General features: G+C 43.8%; 1 protein-coding gene across 12 annotated transcripts in view; it reads right to left on the bottom strand.

Annotated features, from left to right (window-relative positions):
• DYNC1I1 (dynein cytoplasmic 1 intermediate chain 1) overlaps positions 1-22,696 on the bottom strand; it is a 483,164-nt gene that overhangs the window by 322,846 nt on the left and 137,622 nt on the right. Inside the window, exon 1 of one of the 12 annotated variants that reach the window (XM_082632159.1) lies at positions 16,739-16,919. The exons of 10 other annotated variants lie outside the window; for them this stretch is intronic. The gene's annotated coding sequence lies outside the window, so the exon portion shown is untranslated. Of the gene's footprint in view, positions 1-16,464; positions 16,707-16,738; positions 16,920-22,696 lie in introns of those variants that run through there. One more of the 12 variants, XM_082632161.1, reaches the window with a different exon arrangement.

Below are 22,696 nucleotides of genomic sequence, written 5' to 3' on the forward strand. Positions count from 1 at the left end.
AAAGTTTCAATCCCTCCCAGGAGCAGAATCTTAAACTAGTCAATCTGGAATTACCTGATCGGCACTAGTGAGGCAAATGGGATGCAGCCTGATGCATGAATCGTTGAATAAAGCCAATAAGATCTTTAAAATTTACTCAGTTGAATTTTGTTTTTTAACAGACTTGGTGGCGGCAGTGGGATTCAAAAGAAACTTTTCACAGCTTCAGGGATGATGAGAAACACAGGCATGGTACCCACAAACCCTTTGAGTTCTCTTGTTTCTCATCATCTCTGAGGGCTGTGAGTAAGTTCCTCTCAGTTCTCAGCTCTGCTGTCTTTGTGCCGAGGTCCCAATCTAACTGACTTTCCAGTCCAGGGCTTAGCTGGTCACCTTCAGCTGGCAGACAGTTCCATCTGGAACCCAAGTCCCTACCCTTGCTTTGATCCACATTTCCCTATTTGACTAAAATCCCTAGTTCCATGTTGGGAACTGCTGGTGATTCAGTCTGCAATTCCTCATTTGTGTGGAATCCGCAGTCACTGCCTGTTGGGGGTCTGCTGATTCAGTCCTTTCCCCAGTGCCCAGTGTCACACTGAGAATTGCTGGTGGTACACACAAGGCCAGTCCACAGGAACATGTCTTTGGTGCTGCTGGTGTGCTAGCGTGCACATGTTTGTTTCTCTCGTTTATACAGATCGAGGCTATTGCTAATGGAATCTCAGAAGCCAAAAGCTGCAAAACTGGTGGGCCTGGATTGAGAACTTAAAAGCTGTTAGAGTGCTACCTAACTCTAAGACTCCTGTGCTAGATAAGTTGGTCACAGAATGGCTAGACTGACACTAGGTCACCCACTAAACCCAAGAAAATTTTCATCCAACAAGGTACATTGTAAAACACTACACAATCCCTGGTCTACCAGCACATCCCTCTTAGGTATTAATTTGGCTCGGAGAGACCCAAGACTTACCTAGCCTAAAAAAAAAAAGGGGGGGGATCTTTAAGTTCCAGAGTTGAGCATGCCACCTTCTGGCACATCTGCTCATTTTCTCTAAGAACTATAGTCCTGGAAACTGTATATATCTACAAAAATTGCAAAATCTTACTAAAAACAACCTAGAATTACAACGGCCATGATAGGAAATGTTCCAATTAGATTGACTGTGACTGTGACTGTTCATTTAAGAAGTACATTTGAAAGCATGAGTTCCCAAATCAACAAACAGAATGGGATACCTATTTCAATTGGTATGCAGAAGCTTCCAAAAAGCTTCAAGATTCCAAAACAGCATCATTAAAAAATTCATTGCAAAAGCTTAATTAAAAATTAATAAAGAAGCAAGAGGTACCTAAAAGACAGTAAGACACGCAACTCCCACCACTCCCCTCTATCCACCTTTACCTGAGCGCTCATGCTCTCTAATTCTCTATCTAAACTGCCCTTCCACCCTGGGCAGTCACCTTTTAAAATAAACCACCCATCCAAGGCTGCAGGAGATCCTCCCCAGGTATCTTTCACTCCTCGGACAAAGACCAAGCTAAGGACCATAATTAAAAAATTTCCTAAACCCACGGAGGATCCCCAAAAGTTTTCTGAAGTATTTAGAGTCCTCATTGGAGCCTATGATCTGGGGCTGCCAGATCTTTATCAGCTCGTGCACATGCTGGTAGGACCTGGTGAAGCTCAAAATTGTATGTGAGAAGCAGGATGGCGTAACCCTACTGATGATATTCGAGATCCTCAATCTTAATCACGGTCCCCTTACGGAGCAGAAAAAGCTTGCAAAATGCAGCTGATCTTCTAATAGCCATTCCTAGAGTCTTCCTTGCCCGCGATGATTGGTCTGTTATTCATACATGCAAACAAAAAATGAATCTGTGGCCGACTTCAAAACCCAACTGGGGGCTTCCCTGGTGGCGCAGTGGTTGAGGGTCTGCCTGCCGATGCAGGGGATGCGGGTTCGTGCCCCGGTCCGGGAAGATCCCACATGCCACGGAGCGGCTGGGCCCGCGAGCCATGGCCGCTGGGCCTGTGCGTCTGGAGCCTGTGCTCCGCAATGGGAGAGGCCACAACAGTGAGAGGCCCGCGTACCGGGGGAAAAAAAAAAAAACAAAAAACTGGAAGCTCTCTTCCTAAGGCATCCTGGGTTCCATACAATATATGATGTCACCCAACCTGCTCTAGTAGTTGCCCTACTTGTAAATGGATTATCTCCTGAGATTAGCAGATTGATAAAAAGGCAGAAAATAGGACAGGAGGCCACTGGTTTGACTGAACTCATGACCACTGCTGAGCACTTTGAAAGGACTCTGGAATAAGACCCTAAACAAAAGTCTGCCAAACTATTAGCCTTTACAACTACAATAGTTCCAAGGCCAGATACCTAAAATAATACCTGGGCCTCCCACACTGCACCCTCCAAGAGGGTCCGTCAACAAAACATTGGCCTAGGGATCCATGTCTCAGTTGTAATCAACTGGGGTGCTGGAAAAAAGATTGCTCTCATTGATCCCGTAAAAATTCTTCAACATCAACTTAAATTCTCTCATATATTCCCCCAAAGGGGGGCCCTCATATGGGCCCCTCCAAGAGTTGACAGGACTCTGACAGATTCTCTGGTAAACTGCCACCAGTAATTCCTTTACATAGCCAAGGGGAAATTAAAATTTAATGGGAAACCCTGCCAAATTGTGATAGATACCAGAGCTACACTCTCTACTTTAAACCCCAGAGGACAACAAATGCTTTGGAGTGAAAAAGAAGTTTCCACAGTGGGTATCTAATAAAATTCTATCTCAATCAGTACAAATGACTCTGGGACCTTTCACTGAAAAACATTCCTTTTTGCTATGTGATACAGTTGTAGTCAATCTATTAGGTAGCAATCTCCTTTCTAAATTAAAAGGGCTAATAAATTTTGCTTCTAATGGAGACCTCACCTTAGAATGTCCTGACCAACCGGAACCTGATCTTTTATGTTCTTTACAATCTGTCCTTGATATAGAAGAGAAAGAATTCCAGCAAAAGACCTCTAACTTAATCGAGGTGCCTGAAAATCTGTGGGCTACCTCTAACACTGACACTGGGAGAATAAGAAGTGCAGAGCCTATAAAAATTCGGAGAAACATAACTAAACCTCTTCCTAAACTGCCTCAATATCCATTAAAACCTAAGACCACACAAGGCTTCACACCAATAATAGAAGACCAATTCACACAGGGGCTAACCATTCCCTGTACCAGCTCCTGTAACACCTGGTCTTATCAGTCCCAAAACCTAATGGGTGGGGATGGCGATTTGTCCAGGACTTGAGAGCTATTAACAAGATTCCCCATTTTCCAGTTGTTCCATGCCCCAAAATCCTTTGTCACAAGTTCCATCAGACTCAAGATGGTTCACCGTTGTGGAGCTTTGTCTTCTTCAGCATCCCTGGGGACCCCAACAGCCACTATCTATGCATCTTTACTTGGAACAATCAACAGTACACCTGGACAGGCATGCCTCAAGGGTTCATTAAGGCCCCTTCTGATTTTTCCCAAGTGCTCCACCAAAATTTATGTACCCTCCAGGTTCCTAGGAAATCAACCCTTCTACAGTAAGAATATAGATGACCTTTTGCTATATTCAGTTACCAAAGAGACATCCATAAAGAATTCCACTTACTTGCTACAACAGTTAGCTAAAAAAGGACATAAAGTCTCCAAGGAAAAATTACAATTATCTCTAGACACTACTCATTACCTAGGTCATAATCTAAGCGCTGAAGGCATCTAGCTGTCTCCAAAAAGAACTAAGCTAGGGCTTCCCTGGTGGCGCAGTGGTTGAGAGCCCGCCTGCCGATGCAGGGGACACGGGTTCGTGCCCTGGTCCGGGAGGATCCCACATGCCGCGGAGCGGCTGGGCCAGTGAGCCACGGCCGCTGAGCCTGCGCGTCCAGAGCCTGTGCTCCACAACGGGAGAGGCCACAACAGTGAGAGGCCCACGTATCGCAAAAAAAAAAAATTAATTAATTAAAAAAAAAAAAGAATTAAGCTAATCCAAGAATTCCCTAGGCCAACACCTAAGCGACAACTTTGTGGATTCCTAGACCTGGTTATTGCAGACTATGGGTTCCTAATCTTCCTCTCATGGCTTTCCTGCTCTATGAACTCACTAAAAACTCAGTCCCGGAACCATTTCCTGGGGAAGATAAACATGAGCAGGCCTTTATCGAACTAAAACAAGTGCTGCAAGAACAGCCTGCCCCAGGGCCACCCAACTTCAAAACCTTTCCCCTATTTGTACATGAAAGAGATAACCAACCCCTGGAGAATGCTCACACAAGAACATGGTAAGCATAGGCCTAGTGCTTATTACAGCACACAGTTTGATGCAGGTGCTCGTACCTGTCCCAACTGCCTTAAGGCTGTAGCTGCAAAGTTAGCAGAAGCCTCAGCAGATTTAACCCTAGGAAATGACATTTATTTACAAACTCCACATATTGTCCAAGGTCTTCTTAATTCTGAACTGACTCAACATTTCTCTGCAAACAGACTAACCTCCTATGAGATCCTGCTGCTTTCACCACCTAAATTGCATCTAAACATTATAAGGTCCTTAATCCTGCTACGTTACTACCCCTGCCTGAAGAAGGTGAGGCCCAAGACCTCGAGGTAATAACATCCCATTCCGTGACACCACGTCCTGTCAACGAGAAGCCATCACAATGAGAAGCTCGCACACCGCAACAAAGAGTAGCCCCAGTTCACCACAACTAGAGAAAGCCTGCGCACAGCAACGAAGACGCAACGCAGCCAAAATTAATTAATTAAAAAAAAAAAAAAAAGAGCCCTTGTTCTAGACTTTTGCCACCCCGATGTCCTTGCAACAGGCAACAGCCTGCTTCTGAGTCAGAGAAATCACAATGGGCAAACAATGGTTGTAAATTCAATGACCGGTCAGGGCTACAGGAAACCCAGATGGTGCCTGGCTCTTCCTGACTCCCTGGCAAACCCCATTTTTTGGTTTTTGCATTCCTTCACCCACCATGGTGCAATTAAGATGACTGAAATCATGAATAAACACTGGTGGAGGGCCTTCTATAAAATTATAAAAACAGTTTACCACCAATGTCTGACCTGTCAGGTCCATAATCCTGAAAAAACTATGTCTGTTCCCAGAGGCCACAAACCTCCTCCCTCTGGACCCTTTGAACACCTGCAGCTGGACTTCATTCAACTGCCACCTAGCCTGAGTTATCAATATGTTCTTCTTATCGTATGTATGTTTTCTGGATGGACTGAAAGCCTTCCCCTGCGGCAAGGCCGATGCCTTCACAGTGGCAAAGAAACTGTTAGAAACCGTGTTTCCCACGTGAGGTGTACCTTCCACAATCTTCAGCAACTGGGGTAACCACTTCACTGGGCAAATCATATAAGCTTTAACAAAACCTTGTAAACTTCTTGAAATCGTCACTGTCCCTATAATGCTCAATCATCAGGCAAGGTTGAGAGAAGTAATGGATCCTCAAATTCAAAACCTACAAACTTGCTCAAACTGTTAGAGTCCCTGGGCCTAAGGTATTGACTCTGGTTTTGCTGACTATTCGCAGTACCCCTTTTGGGAAACATAAACTGACTGCACATGAGATGGTCACCAGCAGACCAATGTCTACTGTGTACAAATTTTCTGTTGATCCCTTGTTATTTCACATTAACATGACCAGCTACTGTAAGTCTTTAATGTCTTATGCTGAAGCTTATCACCAACAGATTAAAAAAAGCCCTCCCAGGGCTTCCCTGGTGGCGCAGTGGTTGAGAGTCCACCTGCCGATGCAGGGGACACGGGTTCATGCCCCAGTCCAGGAGGATCCCACATGCTGTGGAGCGGCTGGGCCCGTGAGCCATGGCCGCTGAGCCTGCGCGTCCAGAGCCTGTGCTCCGTAGTGGGAGAGGCCACAACAGTGAGAGGCCCGCATACCGAAAAAAAACAAAAGCTCTCCCACATCCCAATTCAAAGGATCCTGTTGCCCACAGTATGGAGCCTGGGTATTCTGGAAATATCATCAGAGGAAGACAGCTCTTGTTCTCGGTTGGAAGGGATCTTACCAAGTGCTCCTGACTGCTGACACCACTGCAAAACTAAAAGGCATTGAACCCTGGGTACATATCTCAAAGCTTAAGAAGGCTCCACCTGATATCTGGTCCTGTACAAACACTGGAGACCTGCAAATCAAATTGACTAGGAAGAGAAGTAGCCAACATCAAGATAGACTGCTTCTACCAAACACCAGATCAAGACTTCATACTTTAAGTAAACATACACCCCTTTCTTCTTCCCTGTCTTTCCTTCACTCTGGCATTGGCCTGGAAAGATAACGCCATCATCTGTTATCTTCCAGGCCACTGTGAAGGGGGATAATCTTTCAGACTGTTGCATTTGTCATCAAAATCTCTGATCTGTCCATGATGCGAGAGACCCCCTAGTCCTCCCTGTGACCAATTATTCTTCTATTCCCAACGTCACCACAAACTATAATTGACTCCCCTTAGAAGGCACTTACAGAGTCCAACTTTTATAGCCAGTGCTTGTTTTAACTTTCTCCACTGATAACTCTACTTGACCAATTAGACACAAACACCTACACAGACTGTAGTACATTTGCACACTCACATTCTTATGATGATCTAAATCAGACCTTCCCACAATCATGAAAAGATCTCACCAGCAGCACCCATTTTTGCAAGGAATTTAGAGCAACTTTTTATTTCAGGTTAGGAGATTTACCTCCCAAATGCACTGGAAACCTAACTGACCCTTGTCTTGAATGGGTAAATGCAACAATCCCTTCGAATGAATTCATCGAGAGTGCCACATTAGCGGAAGCGGTTTGTGTCCCCTCAGGATTTACCTTTGTCTGTAGTGGTTATTATTCTCCTTGGGCCTACGAGTGTCTGGATGGCTGGCATATAACTGGGCAATGCCTCTTAGGTAACCTAACTGTGCCCCTAACTGTTCACAGACTGACACAGCTCATTGGTCACCTCCCCTGAATCTACATCATTGAGTTAGAAAAGACCTACCAGAAGGTGCTCATGATTCTGGATTTGCTTCTGTTGGCAGGTCCCTACTTCCCTGGTTCAGAGTGAGTACAAATGAAGCTATGATTAAGAATCTCTCCTTAACTCTTGAAAACACTGCAGAATCCACTTCTAAAGCAAGAGCTTCCCAAGAAAAATCCTTAGACTCTCTGGCCAAGGTTGTTCCTGATAATAGGATAGCTGAACTAGGTGTCTGTGCTATGGTCAACACCACCTGTTGTACCTGTATTCACACTTCTGGGGAAGTTGAAACTCAGCTATACAAGATCACTGAGCAAGTCAGTTGGCTTAAGAAAGTAACTACTTCAATGGGGTCTTTCTCTTTGACTTAATAGATTTTGATTAGTTGGGTCTTGAGGACCATGGCTCTGAAGTGCACTCCAGACATTGGGAATTGTCCTGTTTATAACAATCATAGTAATCTCCCTGGTACGATGTATTCTCACAAAAGCTTTAAATGCATGTTCACAGCAACCGACCACCAAGCAAATGATTTCACTAAGACTGGAATTTCAGAAAAGAAGCAAAGAAAATGACTGATGTAAAAACTGTGAACTTGAAGTTGTGACCTGTGAATACCACAGAGAGGATGAGTAAAAAAAAAACCATGAGAACTTCAGAGTGGTAGCTGGGAGTGGTGCTAATGCCTTAAATTTTGATCACATCTCTCAGTAAAGCTAAGAGTCTGATCAAAAGGCAGGAATTGTTATTAAAAAAAAAAGAGAGAGAGAGAGAGACAACAGGACCCAAACAGAGTCACTTGTGCTAACCCACATCACCACACTGAGTCTTAATACCTAACTTAATTACAGTTTCAACCTCTCCTGGGAGTGGAAACTTAAACTGGTGTATCCAGAATTACTGATCAGCACTAGGCAGGTAATCTGCCTCATAGACCCTGCCATCCCCTAAAGGAAGGTGACCTTGCCACAAACAATCCACTCTTTCCCTAGTAACTTCCTTGTCTTGCCCCCTTCTGCCTACAAAGGTCTTTCATTTTGTAAAGCTCTTCAGAGCTCCTTTCTATCTGCTAGATGGGATGCTACCCAATTCATATTTTGCTGAAAAAAATCCAATAAGATTTTTTTTCTTTTTTCTTTTTTTTTTTGCGGTACGCGGGCCTCTCACTGCTGTGACCTCTCCCGCTGCAGAGCACGGGCTCCGGACGCGCAGGCTCAGCGGCCATGGCTCACGGGCCCAGCCGCTCTGCGGCATGTGGGATCTTCCCAGACCGGGGCACGAACCCATGTCCCCTGCATCGGCAGGCGGACTCTCAACCACTGCGCCACCAGGGAAGCCCCCAGTAAGATTTTTAAAATTTATTCAGTTGAATTTTGTTTTCTAACTGAAGTGATGTTTCCAATACCCTCGCCCATCCCCCAAAGCAAAGTTCTACCCAGTTTACTGAGGTAAATGGCTCTGTCTAGGCACAATGTACTTGGGAAAGGGAACATGTGAAGAGAGTATCCTTCTCCTCTCCTATAACTGTTTTGTAACCCAGCTTTTCTATCTACTTTAAACTGAAATCTGCAACTTGGCCTTCAAATTTTAGTAATTCATATTTCTTTATTTTGAAAAACAAAGGGTTCTCAAAGGAAATGAGTACAATTCCCCCCTTTAAAGTTCATGGCAAAAGATATGAGATTTCATCCTTGCTTGATATGCCAATTACTTTTCAGCAGCATTCGAAAAATATTAAAAAGCTTAAAAGAGGAAGCAGGAAAATCTGTATTCAAAACCCCAAACCTGGCCTTTACGAAGTCCCTGGGTGGTCCATATTTGCATTGGGAGATTTAGTTTGGCATTTTAACTTAGGTAAATAGACTCTCACTTTCCTCTGAGCCTGAAAACATTCAAAGAGAGAGGATCCTCTTTCGGAGCCAGTGGTAACCTATACCTTCTGAAAGTGAACAAAGTCACACTTTTCAAGGAAACAAGCAGAGAAGTTTTCTGTTATTCTTTCTCCCACAAAATACACACCAATTCCCACAACCCCTTGCTATTTTGATACGAATGGGGGGGATGGTGAAACAGGAGACACGCTTCATTTTAAAAGGGGACACTGTCAAAACACACATTCCCCACAGGGCCTTCTATCCTTTCAGCCACCCACACCCAGCAATGACTAAAATCCCACAAGCTGATTCTGAGACAGAATCCCATGATCATCCTCTCCACATGGGCCCACTATAACATTCAACAACTTGATCAACTTTTAAAGGCTTACATATGTGCACAACAGGATCTAAACTACTTTCAAAAGGAGAGGACTTCATTCCATTTCAATTACTAAAACCTCCAGCTTGTCAAACAAAGAAATGGGTACTATTTCAAGTTAGAGCGGGAAAATCTGTATCCTACAAGGGAAACTATAGGCAAAGGATATAAAATATTGTCATCATTTATTCATTAGAGCTATTTAAAATACATGTGTTACTCTTGGTTTCACTCTAGATATTAGCATAAAATAGAAATCAGACAAATGAATCAAAATTTCCCCTCCCCCTCCCAGAAAGGAACCCAAGTACTGCCCTGCTCAGAGAGTGTCAGATCAAAGCCAGATCAAAAGAATTAGACCAAGGGACTCATAAAGGAAAACACAAGACTCAAACCATCCGAAACGTCACTTCTAGAATGAAAGATTATCTTCCTCAAGACTGCCCTTCCCCCAGCAGAAATGTTCAATGTGATCCTGACTCAGGAAGGCAAGGCGTCCAGAATTCTAGGCATTACCAAGCCCACGTTCATATTGGGCCCAGACGTGCAATAGCAGCTACATTTAAGGAAGTGAATGTTTTACTAAACACATTAAAATAATCCAAGGGGGAAATAATTAAATTTTATAATAAAAGGAAAATTAAGTGGGATTTATTCTGGCTAATATTTCAGGTCAACAAAGCTCGTTGAGGGCTTCCCTGGTGGCGCAGTGGTTGAGAGTCCGCCTGCCGATGCAGGGGACACGGGTTCGTGCCCCGGTCCAGGAGGATCCCACATGCCGTGGAGCAGCTGGGCCCGTGAGCCATGGCCGCTGAACCTGCGCATCCGGAGCCTGTGCTCCGCAACGGGAGAGGCCACAACAGTGAGAGGCCAGCGTAGCGCAAAAAAAAAAAAAAAAAAGCTCGTTGAGATCTACCACGTGTAAGACCCTCTGCTGAAAGATACAAAGGATGCCTCAGGGAGCCTAATGTCTTGAAGTGGAAGGAGGCAGGTACATAGCATAATTCATTTTTTAAAAGCATACCTTTGGTTCAAAGCAGGGCAAGATTACACAAGTCCCTGAGAAGAGAAGGCTAGAGAGTGATATCACGGCTGTTGAATAATAAAAAGTATCTTCCACGCATTGAGCATGTACCACATACTGGACCCAGTACTCTCATTATCTGCAATCCTTACAATAATTTTGCAAGCCAAGTATTGTTATCCCCATTTCACAGATGAAGAAACTGAGGCTCACACAGGCAGTCAGTGGAATATCAGGCTTTTTCTTTCCTTTCCCTTATGCTGCCTTTTAAATGTTATGCTCTTCTTATCTTGCAGAAGACCAAAGAAATGGACTTAAATTACAGCAGGGAAGATTTCAATAGAAAACCAGAACATCTAAAGCAGGGCTTCTTAACCTTGGCTGCTCTGCATTGTAAGCTGTCCAGCGGCACCCTGATCCTTCCCACTACAGATGCCTACAGCCACGCTCTCTCCCCAAATGTGATAACCAAAACTGTCTCCAGACATCGTCAAATGTCTCCTGGGAAGGACAATCACTCCTGGCTGAGAACCAGTGATCTAAAAACACTGGAATGGGCAGATCTCTTCCTGTAAATCACTAAATAGAAGAAAGACAACTATCCATACAGTCACCTGCCTGAGGGCAAGAGATGGGACCAGTGGCTCTGCTGTTCTTTCTGGCCCTGCCACCTTGAGTTTGAGCCACATAGACGATGGCCATGGACCTGACTCCCGGCACTGGCCCCGCAGTGACCTGTAACACACAGCACCTGTGCTAGATAGATATGTGCTCTTCAAACTGGCATTGTGTGCCGCTGGCATCCATGAGGCTTTCTAAAGAGCACGCAGGAATGTTATTATGAGCTAATAACATCGTAATTTCGAGATCCGGAACTTCTGTCTGTAGGCTTTCCAAAAACTGACCCACCAGAGAACACACCTGTGGTTGTACGATCATTCAGGGCCTCCTTTCCCACCTCCCTCACCAGGGGGGAAGAAAGGAAACCCAAATCTTACTGTGATGCTTGACCACAAGGTATAAAAATACCCTTTTGTTGAAGAGCTTCTTCAGGTACTTTTTAAATAGAGGTTGGTATAGCACTTAGATTTTAATTTGGATTCAAAGAATGATGTCATCATTTTATTTTTAAATGTCAAAGTTTACAATATTATGGAAATTACATTCATTGTGATTCTTTAAACTAACAATAAAAATGTTAGATGCCAACCTAAAATGTGTGGGGGTGAGGGAGCAGTAAACTTTTTAAAAACCTTTAGAGGTTACAGGAGAGAAAAAAGGTTGAAGCATAATGAAGCACACTGGTGTCTGTTCCCAGGCCAATCTGCTGATCAAAGGCAGCCATCCTCTACAGTGCCTGAGACTCATTTTTATTATAAAGAATGCTCTTGACTCTAACATAAATTTCCGCTTTATGTGTTTGCCACACTGATGGCATTAGCTGGTCTGTACCCAAAAATGAAACAATGGGGAAGGATCGCCGGATTGACAAGAACCGAAAACTAAAGGGCACGTAGGTCATCTGGTAAACAGAGGTCCCCCCAGGATTAAGTACCACATTAGTGTTCCAGATCACGACGAAGCCACTATATCAAGTAAGCCCCAGAACACCGCACAGCTTACAACTCAGCTTTGAAATAAGTTAATTTTTGCAACGAATAAAGTCTTGCAGCTACCCTGGCAAAACCAACCAATCAACTCTCTGGGCTTGGTTGTAGACTGCTATGCATGTGCTGCTCAGCAAGATACCTGGGCACACCTAAGAATCAAATGTGTGGGGCATGAGCACACACCTCAAGGGAAAGCAGGGCTCGCTTATCCTCTGCCACGCTGAGAAATGTCTAATTTTCTTGTTCCCCTGTGATAACACATTTAGGCTTTTCCTATCAGCATGTGAGAGTGTTCTTGAGGAACTCTCCGTCCTGCCACAATAAAAAGCTACACTAAACAGTACTTTTTGGTGTCCCACATAGAGAAACAATGAAATATGTTGGGAAGAGTATAAACAGGCTTTGGACTCTGGCCAACCTACATTTGAAATCCATCCCTTCTACTAACTGGCCTCATGTGGCCTTGACCGACTGGCTTAATGTTTCCAATCATCTGATTCCTTGTTTGTCAAATGCAGATAAAAATGTCAGCCTTACAGGGATGTTGGGAAGATTCGATGAACCCTAAGTGTGAAAAGGGTAAGCGCCTAGTGAATGGCGAGCAGTGCTAGGGCTGCCTGAGGTCCTGGAGACCTCACTTGGTTGCAGCATGCATTAGTATTTGTTGTACTTGGACCTGGGCACTCTAGCATGCCTCTGTAGCGAAATGGCAGCAATGTCCTGATAGCCAAGAACATTTTTTCTTGGCTGGTTCTAACAGGATAGTTTGCCTTGTTTCCAACACATTTCAGCAGAATGGCCTCTGCTCCTCCGCCTTCCTGAACAGTGCACTTGAACCAGTGGTTCTTAATCTCTTTTTAGTCACAAATACCCAGTCTTTCCCTACAAAACTGCATTTAGCACAAATGCATAAAGTTTTGCATCAATTATATCGGGTTCAGTGACCACCTGAAAACTCTCATATGCCTGCCCTCCATGGTGCCTATGACTCCTGCTTAAGAAGACTCCTCTAGGGCTTCCCTGGTGGCGCACTGGTTGGGAGTCCACCTGCCGATGCAGGGGACGCGGGTTCGTGCCCCGGTCCGGGAGGATCCCGCATGCCGCGGAGCGGCTGGGCCCATGGGCCATGGCCGCTGAGCCTGCACGTCCGGAGCCTGTGCTCCGCAACGGGAGAGGCCATGAAGTAAGAGGCCCGCGTACTGCAAAAAAAAAAAGAAAACTCCTCTAAACAAAGACTCAGGAGATGCTTTATAAACATGTGGCTCCTCAGCTGGCACCTGGGTAGTGGCGCCTATGTTACAATGTAAGCTTCACGCTGACAGTCTGGTGCCAGGCTTCCCGCAGAGAAGCAAAGGAAACAAGTCCTGGGTACCAACGAAGAGCTCCCAGTCAAGAGGACTCATTTTTTACATGGACCTGGACAGTGGTTTATAAATTTCGAGTAATGAGAGTGGAGTTAACTTTAGTTAATTCTCAAAAGAAGTGAACCCTAGAAGTTCACGGTCCCAGCAAAGTCCCCAAAACAACATACTTTGTCACATTTTCTAGGGAATGTAGAAGACGCAACAGTTTCTAGTAAAAGGGATCCCTGATCAGTGGAACAACTATTTACATGGTATTTGAGATCCACAAAGTATTATGGGGAATTACTAGTTTCATTAAGCAGACAGAATGAAGGCAATATCTGACTTCAAAAGAGCTATGGTCGGGCTTCCCTGGTGGCGCAGTGGTTGAGGGTCTGCCTGCCGATGCAGGGGACACGGGTTCGTGCCCCGGTCCAGGAAGATCCCACATGCCGCGGAGCGGCTGGTCCCGTGAGCCATGGCAGCTGAGCCTGCGCGTCCGGAGCCTGTGCTCCGCAACGGGAGGGGCCACAGCAGTGAGAGGCCCACGTACCGCAAAAACAAAACAAAACAAAAAAAGAGCTATGGTCCTACGTTGGTTTTGCCATATCATCCACACCTACCAATCAACTGGCAAAAAAGTATGGCTACACTTAAGGCTTAAAAGAAATAGCAATGGCTCACAAGGAAAATGGGCAACAAACCCAAACGAAACAGACAAGGTCAGCTTTTTTGTTTCTCTCAGGGGACGCTAGCTAAAACGGATGACTACTGGTTTTAGAGTCAGACCTGATTTGAATCCTACCTCTGCTATGTATTAAATATATCACTTAAGTCAGTTTTTCATCATCTGTAAAATATGCATAATAATGTCTACTTCATAAGATTAATATAGGGATTGATGAGATAACGTAAGAGCCTGGTATTCAATATATGAAAATTAACCAATATAAACTGTCCTATAGAAGAGTACTGTCAGATTGCCCAGGTTCAAATCCTGGCTCTACAACTTATTAGCCGAGCAATTTTCAGAAAGTTACTTGACATCCTTGTGTCTTAGTTTCCTTGCCTGTCAAATAGGATTACAAATATCTACCTCATCAGATTTTTATGAGGATTAAAGAAGTTAATACATGAGAAGTAGTTTAAAGTGCAATGCCTGGTCAAGTGCTCAGTACATTTTAGTAAATGTATTGGTAATATAATACATTCAGCAAAGGCAGTGCAATACATTTAGGAAATGTACTGAGCACTGCTCAAGTGCTCGGAATATTATTATCAACCTTTGTTTTATTTGATGGGGCAAAGTATAGAGAGAACAAGGTGATGAAAGAACATACTTAAGTTTGCAATGCGTGTGTGTGACCTTTACATTTGATGCTATTAGGTGACAGAACGAAACAAGGTGACCAGGGAGGATGAGTGGCCCACTGATGTAACTGCTGATGAAGCTTGTACACATTTGTGCTAAGAGACGTGGCTGCATTTAAAAACTTGGCATGTATTTTACAAGACTCATCTACATGGTTGTTTTGAATATGAACAGAGCAGCACCCAGGCTTTATCTCCAAGAATTACTTGACTCAGCACTGGAGTCACGGAAAAGGCTCATTTATTAAATGTAGACTCTGGAAGGAATCTTTGGGGAAGCAGTAGGGGTGGGAGCAAAGATCATAGAGCCCCCTCTTAGACATGAAACATGATGAGAAATGCCTGATAACTTCTTCTTACTATCTCAGTTCATTAGAAACTAGGGACCAGGGACCACCACTTGTGAGAACTCTGCTCCACTGTTCTGTGGGTTGAGTTTCTCTTCTCCGCCCATATCCCTAGTGGTGATTATACCTAATGATATAGACCTGTAACACCAAAAAAGCTTCAGGACTTATTTCTAGTAGGAGAGAAGGAAAGGCTGGGTGTGGGGAGGGGCTGAACCATCCCTCTCCTCCAGGGCACTGTGCAGAAGCTCAGCAACCCTGAGGTCCAAGAGAGAGGAAGCAGGTGCATCAGTGCCTGAGACAGGGAAGAAAAAGAGAGATGTGGAAGATGTTATGGGCCAAAAATGGGGCCCAGAGCTGAACAGGCTGAAAAAAGCCTGTATTGGGCCCCCAACTATATTAATTAAACATACCAGTGATGATGCTAGAAGATTTTTAAAAGAAATGGCTCTTGGAGCACTGGATCCTCAAACCTTAAGAAAGATTGGGGAGTTGGTTCCTATGAAGAGAACATTTGATGACTTAGTGGTAGCAATGTATGATTTTATTTTACTAAGAAACATAGTCAGAAGAGCAGAGTTTGGGTCCTTTTTTACCAGGCCGAAACTTGCACTGAGTGCAAATTTCAAATTTACTAATACTGATCAACGTGTTTCTCTATAATTTCCACAGTGAAAATGTATACAGAGGCAGTCACCCATATCTGTGCTAATATTACCCATATGATGTCTTCTGCAGCTACCATGCCTTACTGTTGGTTATGCTTTCTGCGAATCTGGAATATGTGGAAGCAATTTTGCACAACCCTGAACTACAATAAGTCTACAGTGCCCACTTGAAAGGCATTCCAGGCAAGAAAATGGCTGGCTACTTGTTCTGCCCCTTACCTAGATGTGGGAGAGTCCAGGATAACGAATATATTCCATCTGCTGCATTTTGCTGAGCCTCTAATTTCCTAAGTAATTTCCTGTCCTGATCCTGGGTTTCTGTTCATCCTTATTACAAGTCATGAGAATCCCGCACACTCAGTTCCCATCAGTGTCGCCAGGGTCACTGACCTTATGATGACGACGCACGGATTTATAAGGCCAGAGCGATGCGGTAGTGGGAGTGGGGGAAGGAGAGGCACGCGGCCTCGAAGGTGTTTACTAAAACACATCCCCCAGCCACACTTTTTTTTTTTTTTGCAGCAGTGAGAGAAACTGGCACCTTCTTGCGCGTGTTTAATTAATGCCTTGCTGGAAGTACATTCGCTTCCTTCGACTTGGCGGGTAGCAACAGCATTTTAGAGCTTTGCAGACAGATGAAAATGTACTCAAACAGCATCCATTCCCCTCCCTCTGCAGCTCCCCCCTCCCTCGGGGGCCGTCAGCTGGTTGCCCTGAGGGGTGCGGATTTCACTGCCGCTAACCTTCTGCTCCCCAGGAGAAAACCGAGGCGGGGCGCACTGGGACGCCCCTCCCAGCCCACAAGGTGATGACACCACTACTCACTCTTTCTCATCTGCTCTCGCCTCCTGGCTCAGCCGGGAGAGCCGCAGCAAGGGGCTGCCGCTGCCGGGCGGGGGCTGGGGGGGATTTGGCCGCTTTCGGGCGCCGCGGAGCACGCAGGAGCCCGGGGAGGGGGCCGAGGCCAAGGTCCGGCTGCGGCTGCCACAGCCGCACTACTGCCCAGCAGCTCCAGAAGCCGACAACCCGGGGGCGGGAGGGTTGAAGAGGGGCGCGGAGGCGGCGGCCCGGGGAGCGCGACCACCCGCCTCCCGTTTACCTGGACGCGGTCGGCGGCGGCGGCGGAACTGGGCTCGAGAGCGCGGCCACGGCTCCCCGGCGGCGGCGGCGGCGCTCGTGCGCTTCCCGAGGGCGGCGGGCCCGGCGCGCGCAGGATGTGCTGTCTCACGCTGCGCCGGCCGCTCGGCTCACGCTCCTCCGGGACCTACAGCACTTCCTCCCTCTCCGGAGCCTGACACTGACAGCTCCCTGCGAGCACCCAGTCTGCGGCTTGCCCCGCCCCCGGCCCACGCCCTCCACGCCCCGCGCTCCTCCCGCGGGAGGGCCCTCCGCACCCGGGATCGCGACGAGCGGGTGGCTCCGGCCCAGAGGCTGATGGCAGCAGCCGACCTGGGGAGGTCTATCCGTCTACCCCTGTGCCACCGGTAGGACTCGCCTAAGTGGCTGCAAACGGAAGAGCTTCAGTGTTGTGAGAGCTCCTGCCGACATGCCAACATGGAACAACTTTCACTCCCTGACAACTACTTTAGGTTATTTAAACAGAAATAGAGAAAGCTCAGATCCATCTGTTACGCACAAAGACTTATAGATTTGGCCTTAATTTTTCCCAGAGGAAAAAAATATATATTCAGCTTGTCTCCACAACATTGCTTCTTAAAGTCCTAGCTTTTAAATATCTGTATAACAAAATATCCTCCATATGCTAAGTGAAATAAGTCAGACAGAGAAACACAAAGACTCTGTGATATCACTTGTATAAGGAATCTAAAAAATACGAGGAACTAGTGAATATAACAAAGGAGCAGACGCACAGATATAGAGAAGAAATTAGTGGTCAGTGGGGAGAGGGAAGGGGGAGGAGCGTTATAGGGGTAGGGGATTAAGAGGTACAAACTATCATGTATAAAATAAGCTGCAAGGATATATTGTACAACACGGAATATAGCCAATATTTTATAACTGTAAATGGAGTATACCTTTAAAAATTGTGAATCACTATATTGCACACCTGTAACATATTGTGTAAACAAGCAGAACCGAATGGGGCCTTCCCAGGGACAGACCCCTCCCCCATATCCTCTGCTTTAGCTCCTCTGTGAAGTGCCTAGGTAACAGTATCTGATGCACATTTCCTGAGTTGTTTTACAGACGCTAAAACCCCCAGGTGGAAGACATTAACTAGTTAACTACTCAATGACCGAGAGCACGAAGCCCCCAGGCCTATTGGCGCCTAAGGACAACCTCTAAACCTAAGGTTAACCCCTGTGACACCGCCCTGTTACCTCACCATTAACCAATCAGAGAATTCTGCACGAGCTGATCAGGTACCCTGGGGCTCCCTCCCTCACCTTGCCCTTAAAAATACTTTGCTGAAACCCATTGGGGATTTCAGGCTTTTTGAGCATTAGCTTTCCCAGACTCCTCGTATTGTGCCTTATAATAAACGCTGCCCTTTCTTTCCTTCACCACAACCCGCTGTCAGTAGCTTGGCTTTACTCTGCGCGGGCAAGCAGACCCAAGTGTGGTTCAGTAACGATTGTATACCAACTATACTTCAAAATTTTAAAAAAACAGCACATATGAAAAAGAAAAAAATTTTTAATAAAAATCTGGATAACCATTCTTGGACTCCCCCAGAGCTGCCGTAACAGCTGAGTTTTAAGGCCCAGAAATGGATTGGGGGATTCTAATTGATGCAGGTTTGGCACCATTTTTAGGTAAGCTTTTCATCATGTTTCTTAGATATCTGTGGGGTCATTGTACACATTAGAATGAAAGTAGAGAGCAAGGACTATATCTCATTCACTGCAGTATCCCCAATATCTACAACAGTGTTTGATGCATAAACGGGTGCTCAATAAATATTCATGAATTTATTTAATTGACAAGTACTACAGTATTTTCAAAATAAATATAGATCTGATTGTGAATACAATATCATACCTATCTATAAAATGGCCTTCCTTGTTCCAATTTTGCCTTGCTGACAAATTATTGCTAGCATAAGTATGGCTAAAAAAAGAGAGAGTTAAAATGTCTTTAGTTAGAAGGAATTCAAACTATTCCAGAAGAAAAATTCTATGAAACAAATACTTGCCACTGCCATGTATTAGATACTTAATATATGTCAAACTCTACATATATTTTCCTTTAAAATTTTTCAGTAACACTATGTAACAGATACAATGCCATGCCCATAGAAAATGAATCTGAGTCTCAGAAAAGTTAACTACCTTGCCTGAATTCCACAGCTACTGAGTGATTCACCTGAGATCAGAATCTGTGTCCACCTGACTTCACAGCTTATACATTCCCACTTGGTATTACTGTCTCTCCAATATGAGGGTTGATGAATGTCCACTACCTGCAAAGCATTGTGTTATGTTAGGAGTTTCAGATGGTCCAAAATTGAGAATATAATCCCTTTTCACAAGTAAGGTTAAAATCCAGTTGAAGGTGGAAAAAGAGATAAAGGCAACATATAATTAAAGACAAACCATAAGGAAATGGTCAAAGCCGTACAATGTGTTAAGAGTACTCAAATAAGAGCCCATCTGGTATGAGTGGGGGAGATTGTAGGAGGACATTAGTATTATGAATATGGATAATATTTGAAATGGGTAGGTAAGGTTTTTAACAGTAGAGATGAAGAAGGGAGAACATTTTCAGGCATAAACAAAGCTCCAAAGAAGAGAAAGCACTATGTATACTTAGGAAATGTTGAGTGAGCCAGCTTTTGGAGCATAACAGACTCAGGGGAGCAGATTTGGGCCTTAAGAGATGCTGAAGAGCAGACAATGGACTACCACCATTACAGATATTTGAGCAGGAAATGACACTTGAGGAGAGTCACCTGAGGGTATCTAAGTATAGGGGACTGGAACAAGCAAAGTCTGAAGAGACCAATTCGAAGTTCATTGTAAAAATCCAGGCCAGGATTAAGAAGGTCTAAATTTGTCAATCGTATTCATGACGAATAGCTTGAAATACGTGCTTGGCACAAATTAAACCCTCAATAAAAAGCAGTTGTAATTATTTTTATTATGTACTCAGGCATAGTACAGATATTGGGTGTGGGACTGGAAATGAATAAGAAATAAATGGTCTCTACATTCCAGAGACTCAAAATCTAAAGAAAAGAAACTGGCTTTAATACCAAGCAGACTAGGAAAAGCAGAATAATTAAAAACATTTGCCATGAGATCGAGAAGGAGAAAATGCATTCCAATTGGGAATTTTTGTGATCTGGAAGGTCTTGTTGAAGAGGTTCTGGGTGTTTGTGTTTAGTTAGATGCAAATTTTGACATGTGGTGATACGCACTTGAGAATGAGGTTAGAAAACAGGCACAAAAAGAGGTATAGACCTTATGTTTATTGATAGATCTTAATTTTTTAGAGCATTTTAGGTTTACAAAAAAATTGTGCAGAAAGTACAGAGAGTTCCCACATACCCCCGACAAATTATAAACTGGTCATTGCAACTAAACTGTTTCACCTCTTAATCTAGCTATTGCTTCAAAGTTTGAAAGGTCTTCAAGAACAGATTAAAATGGCTACCAAAGAACATAATGGGCAAATTCCTAACTCGCTATAGCCATTAGGAGGTTGCTTTAGTGCCTCCAGAGAGACAGTGGTGTGGCTAAGCTCCCCAGTTCTGGAATTAGACTGTCTGGGTGTGAACTTGTCTACCACTTACTGCTTTTGTATATTTGTACACGTTACTAGACTCCTCGAAGACCCACGTCTCCTAGAAGGCAAAAAGGGGCAATGAGTTAATCCGTGTGAAGCACTTGACACAGTCCCTAGCATGTAATTTAAAATGCTCAATAAATCTTAGCTATAGTTTGCTATAATTAATCCAGCCTGCATGAAAAGTACAAAAAGTAGAGCTTTGTGCCCTCTAAATTCAGTGTCCAATCTTGACATAACCAGACTTGAGGTCAGACCTTAGAGTCACTACTAGCCTTCAAGACAGAGATTCCTTTGCCTTTGTGCACCTGTCATTCATTAGTGCTGAATACAGGCAGGGTCCCTCAGCTGGCTCCTTTGTCTGACTTACTTTCCTAGGGCCCCACTTCACACAGGTTCCAACAGAACTTCTGTACACCAGATGCCCTCACATCTGCCAGAGAATCTCCTCTGGAAGTTATTCCTCAGTTAATTATATCTTGGTTGCAGGAGATAAACTGAAAATCCACCTCAGTGGTCCAAAGGCTCTAAAAACACAGAAAAGAAATGTGAGCCATCAGAATCAGCTATTTAAAATGAAAGGGGGAGTGGGGGGGCTTCCCTGGTGGCACAGTGGTTGGGAGTCCGCCTGCCGATGCAGGGGACAAGGGTTCATGCCCCGGTCCGGGAAGATCCCACATGCCGCGGAGCAGCTGGGCCCGTGAGCCATGGCCGCTGAGCCTGCGCGTCCAGAGCCTGTGCTCTGCAACGGGAGAGGCCACAACAGTGAGAGGCCCGCGTACCGCAAAAAAAAAAAAAAAAAAAAAAAAAAAGAAGGGGGCCCAAAGAAGAAAAAATGCTTGAAAATGTTCTCTAGTTAGGATGACATGTGCTCTACATCATGTTCAAAATAAAAACCTGTGAGGAAACTAAAGCACTGCCCAATGTCATAACACAGTTTTGTATGGGATATATACCAGGTAGGATATATTTTATGCATTTTTCTATTATATGACTGAAGTTGGTCTGTTTGTGCCAAATCAAAACAATAATAGATGTCCCAAAACAGGTGCATTATTAGTGTTTGAAGATTTATTAGAAATTAAAGAGTGACTTATTGGGAAGTTAATGATTCCAATGTCTAAAGCAACTCCTGCTTTTTGTCTTCTGGACACTTTTCATCAAGGGACATTGCTTATGTTTTTATATAGTAGGTGCAAAAACCCTGCAATAAATAAATACACACACAGAATTTGCCTTCAGTTTTGGAAGAATGAATTCAGAGGTGTCTGCTGTATAGCTTTAGATTTCTCTAAATGCTTTTTGAATAACTTCCAAGTACAACACCAATTCTACTATAATTACCTATATTTGTAATATAATTGTATTATAATTACCCATACTTCCACCTCCTTCACTTTTGCCACCATGTGTCTTTGCCCCTCCCTTTCCTCCTTACATTTCCTTCCATCAGCTTTTGTTTTGAGGACGATGCTAAGCCAAAATGCATATGTTTTTAACAATCAATCATTAAATGCAACCATGAAAATATCTATACAGAAAAAATAGAAGTGTTTGGATCTTAAAAAAATCGTTTTAAGCACTTATATGTATGGAAGAAAATCCAATGATTATAAAACATAAATTATTTATGTCATTTTAAATTCACATTCCATCAGTGTCTAAATATAAATCTTTATTTTTTCCAGCTGTGAAATCAGTATCTACATTCTTCATTGTGTTCTACCTCGTTACATGTTATTTCAAATTTCTATTTCTAGGAATCAAATAACCTACCTTGCCAAAAGAAATTAAACCACAATTTTGGTAAATTACATCTCTAGATTATTTCCTAGAAACATATTTTCATAGTTCTTGTAATTGCTCCTTGGAAAGATTGATCCTAATAGCTCTCCCAATGCTTTAAAAAAGTCATCTGTGTTTTTTAAAATAAATAATTACATATGTATAATAATTACAATGTATCAATATACATTGATACTATGTGCCTTTAACCAGAAAGTCTGAGCATTTTTTACGATGCTTCATTATTTGTCATTTCTCATGTGCTAACTCTGAATATCGTGACCATTTGAGAAGTGAAATCTAAATATTTTATGTATTTTAGAATACAAATTTTGTATATTACGTTTCTCACTCCTCTTCCTTCATATGCTTACTTCATTATAGAGTTATACTTTAAGAGGGATTATAAAACACACCTTATAAAATACAATTTTCTAGTATTAAAGGCATGTATAAATCAGAAATATTACATTGAAGTCAAGAACATAGGCTCTGGAGTCAGGCATACCTGGGTTAAAACTAG

Source organism: Mesoplodon mirus, assembly GCF_964341445.2.
Source record: "Mesoplodon mirus genome assembly, chromosome: 9".
NCBI lineage: Eukaryota > Metazoa > Chordata > Mammalia > Artiodactyla > Ziphiidae > Mesoplodon > Mesoplodon mirus.